The following is a 6,944-nucleotide window of genomic DNA, read 5'->3' on the forward strand; positions in this document are numbered from 1 at the left end:
AAAACAAAAACATGGTCAATATTACAGCGAATCCTCAGTATATTGTTTCTGCATGTTAGCACATTGAAAGCTGGATCGACTGAGTTCCTCCAAAATACAAATAGATTTTATGCCTCGAGTTTGCATGCATGGCAAATTGCATGCATGTCATGCAAAAAAAAAAAAAAAAGAGCATTTAAATGAGGGTTTTTGCGAGCACCAGACTGTTAAAGTAGGAATGGTCTGCTCAAATCAGCATTGTTTCCTTGTTCATGTTCTCGCAGCGGAGAATGATTGAATAGCTTGCCGAGTTCCAACAAACACTGGAGTTGGACTTGTCGGTGTAGGAAGTTAATAAACATACTGGAACATTGCAGCAAATAAATCAGAAAGTTAATTAAAAGAGAAAAGAAGACCTCTCACCACATTTACAGCGGGAGTTCAGAAGAAGGCTGAGACAGTCTGTTCCACCTTTTCAAACATGGTACAAACAATAATAAAGTCACATTGTGTGTCCATAAAACATACAGGTTTGTACACTGTTGATTGTGCCTCTTCGAAAATCAATTCCCGTGAAACGTATTTAGATTGCTAAACAATTTTCCACAATGATTTTAATGCACAGTGGACTTTGAACACATACAAGCGTTTGTTCAAAGTATCAGTAACGGCGATGCTTTAGTTTGACTCAGAATGAAATTGGAAAGAAAATCAATGGTAATGCACATCAAGAACTTTCCCATCTTTCCACATTCAAAAGTATCGTTCGTCCACATCGATGAGCAGTAGTTCGCCCAGGACCTGCAGTGACATTCGGACTTGTAATTAAAGCAATGTATGTCGGCGAAGAACAAATACAGAGAGAAGATGAAGGATGTCTAAAGTCACTGTTCTAATTGGATACCGAATACATTTAGGTGTTTTCTATGTATAGAACTAATTATACAAGAAATACGATTTTTCCTGGAAATAGGTCTCAGATCGTGGGGTTGCACTATATTCTTGCTCTAATATTCAGTGATACCGAGTTCCGCTTAACAACAACACAGCGGCTACAGAAACAAGAGAAACATGCTGATGTGATACACAAACGCCTGACTAAGCAAGTCAAATGTCAGGGACGAGAAGCTTACTACAGGTGTGATAAAAACCCTCCAAAGCCTTTAAAATTCTGCATTTCAAAGTCTTTGGATGGCAGCGAGGATGAAGTGCTATGGGAGGAGCAACCATAGCTGCAGTCTAGTATATGGTCACTTATGTGTCCTTGTCATGCTTCCAGTATACAGCATTTGGTTTTGATTGCATGTCTTTTATATTGAAATACTTTATTTATTGATCAATAGAAAAATAAAATTCATGTATTCATATAAGCACTATTTTCAAGAATTACTTTTTAATCAATTAATTTGGACCTACAGAGTGTATAACATAGATCTTATAATTCATAAAGCTCCTTAATTTTTTTTACTATGATGTCTTCCAAAGTCCAACCAAGTAGTTTGAGGATATAATCATATAACAGCAACTGTATGAGAAGGTTATTATGTTTTATGATCATGGAATCGAGTGGACAGCACATTAATGTCCTTTAGGTCAAAGTCGTAGTCGTTTCTTGAACCAGACCACTTTTGTGCCTTCGCCTAAATGAAAAGTACTATTTCAACTAGGTACGATGTTACTGTGACGATGAAGGTCTGGTACACTTATCACGTAAAAATAGTCTTCATTCAGTGATGACTTAACAGTTTTTAACAGTATTTGAATTGACTGGCAGGAGCATGAAGGTTTTTATTTATGGGATTGATAAAAAAAATAACAATAAATCAATACCATATGAAACAGATGACGTCAAACTCTGAGTTCCCCATTAAATAAAGGACATGTATAATCCAAGATGGGTTTATCAACATTTTGAGCCTTTCTAAGCTGTCACTGGAGAAAAGGAGGGGTCAGTAATTCAGATCAAAATGATTCTATATGCGATATTCGTGCCACCTCTTTTTGTTGCACCTGCCTGAAGCTCTCAGGTTTATGCAACATTTGACATGTTAAAAGAATTGTATCAATATCAACCTGATGAAATCCACAGGAGTGAGATACAATACTGCGTGAAACTTTGATGTAGGTGTTGGATAAAGGTGCCATCGGGTGTTATAATCATTGGAACAGCATCTGACGGCTTCAAAAGCCAGGCTGGGGTCCAACAACACCTGTAATCCAAACACACACAATGAAAGGTGTGGAAATGACTGGATGTCACAATGAGGATCAAGCACCGAGACATGAGGAGGAGGGAGGGCTTCTTGAAGAGGGAGACACACGTGACACTTATCAGGAGACACCCAGGAGGGACATGTGAGCCGAGATGCGGACAAGATAGGTGAGAATAAAATCAAGCAGGAAAGACGGAAACAGGTAAGAGATGCAAAATGTACATAGACACATGAGGGGACCTGACACATACCAGCTGATGTCCTCAAGTGTCTAAAAGAACAGGGTCCGACAGTTGACAGTGTGACCCCCCACAGAGGGTCTATCTCCACAGGGTGGGGGGGGGGGGGGGGGGTCGGTCTGGGTGACAGAGTCTGTGGTTCAATATCAAAGACGTTTAGAACAACCCCCCCTGTGGAGTTCCTTCAAAAACTGTGTGCAGTTGGACTGATGAGAAAATGGAAAAAACCAAACAAACAAAAACCCTGTCAAACAAGGTCTGCAGCCACATGTCCTCCTTTAGTGGCTCCCTGAAGCTTTCTCAAGATTCTATGTAAACACTCATTTTGCTTTCCTTTTTATTTGAAGTGAATATGACACTTTTGACACTTTTTCTCAAAAAAGGGTCTGATTGCCAGGTTAAAAACAGCTGAAGAAATAAAGGCAAGGAAAAAAAGCAAAAGAGCTTAAAAAAGAAAGAAAAGAAATGGGGGGGGGGGGGAAGCCAGAAACCAACCAAAAAAATGAATAAAATAGTTAAAACAGGTAAAATGGCAATGGTAAAATCACAGTGGATAAAGGTGAAAATTGCTAAAAGCTAAAACTGTTCTAACCATCAGCAAATGGCTAAAGTGGAAAAAGTCAATTCAGAAAGGAGGAAAAATGGTTGAAATTGGCTACGACACAAACAAAAAAGTAATAAAATATTGCCAAATTGTAGCTATGAAACATAATAATAATAAATAATTTGCATGTTTGACACATTATTTTCATGGAAAATCACAAAAACAGCTCTTTTGGTCCTAAAAGTTGCAGACCGCTGGTCTGGAAGGTGAAAAGTCACTAATGCTGATCTTACTTGTATTTATTCACTTCATATTACCTTTTACAATTAAAGCACTTGATGTTTTTTTTTTTTAATCAGCATTCTTTCTTTGCAGCATTTTTTTCCTTTGTACCATACGAAGCAGGCTTTTCTCACACATTTGCAGTGACGTGAAGCTAAATGCTTAACAGAGGATCCAGCCTCACCACTCATTGTAAATTACCTCTAATGAGAGCCAGAGCTCGATGCTGTTAATGGTAAATATGGAGAAACGCCTGCTGTGTGAAAACAAAGCAGGTGTATGAACACCTGAGGTCCTGCTGCTGCTTGTTGTTTGTCTGGGAAAATGCGTCTCATTGGAGAGTGTTAACTGTTTGACTGTGGCCTTCTTCCAATTCTGCCATTGGGCTGAGAAATGAGATACTGATTTTTTTTTGGAGGACCATGCAGTAATAGAGAGAACACATCAGAACCAGAGTTTCAAAAATATTTGTGGGGTGTTGGATCCTAATGTCCGTGTTGAGTTACCAGCATATTGACTGTTTCCTCATTGAATGCTGGTAACATTAATGATTGAACGCAATCTGTTTTTACTCACATTTAATTTCTCTCTTTTTTTTTTTCACATGTTCAAATTTTCCGGAGGCGAAATTGAAATTTCTCCCATAATGTACTGTGCGCTCCGTTCCCTTGTCTTCTATCAAGTCAGAAAAATAAACTCAAGAGCTGGTTTTTCATAGGGAAAATAGGTGAATTGCTTTGTAGCACCCCGAGCTAAATATATACCTGCAAAATCCCCAAGAGGCGGATGAGCCATAAGTACAGATCTAACTGGAATCTCCTCCTCTGTCTTTGAGCTATCCTCCAATTAGATCAGTGCATCGTGTCCCGGCATGGGCCATCACTCCACGCTGACAGCTCCGTGACTCTCGCAGACCCTGGGAAATTTATCGGCACAGGCAGTCCCAGCCAGCTCGCAGGTTTTCCCTCTGTCCTCTCTCCAAGCCCGAGATGGTCTCGGTCCCCAGAGTCCATGTAGGAAACAGAACTCATCACCGATTCCTCCTGCAAGCTTCAGATACTTCACAGAGGAACACGGGGCTCAGAGAAATCTCTCACCACTTCACTCAGAGGACTGATGGCCTCGTGTTGAGGAGCTGCAGAGTGAAGGTGAAGACTGCTGCGGTGCTGAAGGGTTTTTTTCTGCAGAAATAAACTAAAATAATCGGAGTCAATTTGTTGTTTTGACACCAATTTCAATCCAATTCAATTTCAATCTTTAGTTCATTTGAATCAGCAGTTTCAAACTGACCATCATGGTAAGAAACAGTGAAGCTACCAAGAGTGGGAGCGTCACAAAATCAAAACAGAAACATACTGTACAACATCAAGGTCAAGGCTTTTTTTTTTTTTTTAATGTAAAATACCTTGTTACAGGAGTCTGAAAGAAATCCATACAATGCTCTCCAAAGAAAATGTGGTTTCACGATATTCTTTTTCTTCGCTGCGGCCTCTCGCCTCTCAGGAGATTGACTTTGCCGTCTTAAATATGCATTAAAGGGGGATTGTGGCTCACATGATAAGGCAGGTCGTCCTTCAACTCCAGCGGTTTGATCCTCAGCGCCGCTTATCCTCCAGCCGACGTGTCCTTGGGCAAGACATTAAACCCCAAGACGCTCCCAGTGGAGGGCAGGACCGACATGGCTTCTCAGTTCTCATTGGCGGGTGTCCGTTAATGAGTAAAAAAGTTTATGGCGGCTTTGATGGTGAAAATGTGTTTCATTGAGAGTCAGCATGGTGAATAATGTGACTGTGACACCGCTACCTTACTGATATTGGAAACAATAATGCAGTTATAACTGAGCAATCGTATTCAGAAGATCTTGAACTAACTTAAAATTTAACAATGACAGAGAGCTTGGAAGGCAGTGGCAGATTAGATTGCTGAAGGCAGAACTTCAGTCCAAGCAAAAGACAACAAGAATGTTTAGTGCAGCCTTCAATTTCCACTGCATACGGTTACTATTCAACAAAACTCCTGTTTATCGATGAAAAGATTCCACATGCACGCTATCCACGGTGCCTGTAAGGCATCAGGTTATGTAAGTAAACAGTAATTTACCTTCATAGCTGTCCGCAGCTGTCTGCGTGTTTGTATTTCATCGAAGCTGTTAGTCTGCTGCCATTAATTCATAAATCCATCTTCCCCCAGCTATGACACTGATCCGCCCAGTGCTGACATCATGTGAACTCTGGATGACTCGATTGGATGATTCTGTCTCTTTTTTTTTTTTATTCTGTTTGTTTCTCTTGTTTAGTTTGTAATTTATTTATTTATTTACGTGTTCAGAAATAAAAAAAAACCAAAATGAATAAATACATCAGTGCATGAGTGAAGTCTATTTACCATTTAAAACAAAACAAAACAAAAAAAAAATCTGGATCTGTGCTGAAAGAAAGTAAATGGCTCAGTCATGATTTATACGACAGTGACAAAACCTGTGGTGTCCAAAAGTCGCTTGACCTTTCCGTTCTCGGCGCTCTCGAGGGAAAAACTAGAATAATCTAATCTCCGCTGAACTATTTCTCACTGCCAACGTAGCATCTGCTTTCCAATTACAACGGAGTTGTAAATGTTTAAATTGGAATCTATTAAATCAGTTCGGGGATGATAAAATGTTTGTCGAGTCGTCATTTTATTAATCCACTTTCAGCCGCAGATGCGGTTTTGCCTGAAACCTAGCGCTATGGGCACGGTGGGACTGTGAAGGATTTGCACTCGTGTGCATGACTGTTCTCATAGAGACGATTCAAAGTGGTTTTTATTCCAGTTTTTTTCTTTTTTTTTTTTTTTTTTCCTGGCACTATAATTCATGCATAAGCTGTGACAAATAAGAAGACAAACACAGAGTTTACCCTGCAGCAACAAGAAGTGAATATTCTGCATACCAATACGTTAAGCTGCACATGTCTACATGGTGCATGGATTAGATGGCCAAGTGCAGATACATCGATACTCCGGTTCTCCGTGTGACCACCAACAAATCCGTCTCCGTCAGCCGTGCGGTGGATTTTGCCAACTAATAAGAACTCTTTGAGGAATTTAAGACGGCTGAGCACCAAATATTCTTCGTGCATTTGATCAGTTTGTGCTCTCTCCTTAAAGGCAGGCTGCTTCTCACTCTTTCCTTGCTTTGCCAGCCACAATCACAATGACGTGTGTGTGTGTTTGTGTGTGTGTGTGGTCATTAACAGTGAATATAGGACAGGCACTGAAGTGGGCTCCCCGTGGGTTCGGGCATCTGTTGCAGGGGTAGTTCAGCACTGCCATGGAAAATTGGACATTTAGGAGCCAGCTGGAGGGGCAGTCTGCCCTGCTGTGCCACCACTACTCAGGTGCCCACTGGCTTCACGCCACCACCAGCCAGAAGCCACTGGACCAGAGCAGGCCAGATGGCGCCCTTGCCAAGCCCGACGGGCAGCCGCTGCGAACTGCCCACCGTCCACCGTCCTATCATTCAACTCAGGGATGAGTTTGCAGTCATCATAACCTGAGGTAAAAAAGTTTTTTGAGGATAGAGAGAGAGAGAGAGAGACAGAGGGACACCGCAAAAGCTGAAGTGAGTGGCGAGTGCGTCGGAATAGAAATGGGCCCCCGTTTACGTTGCGTGTTTGTTAATGCGAGCAGCTGCGAGGTGGAGCGGTGGAA

This window comes from Blennius ocellaris (genome assembly GCF_963422515.1).
Source record: "Blennius ocellaris genome assembly, chromosome: 11".
NCBI classification, from domain to species: domain Eukaryota; kingdom Metazoa; phylum Chordata; class Actinopteri; order Blenniiformes; family Blenniidae; genus Blennius; species Blennius ocellaris.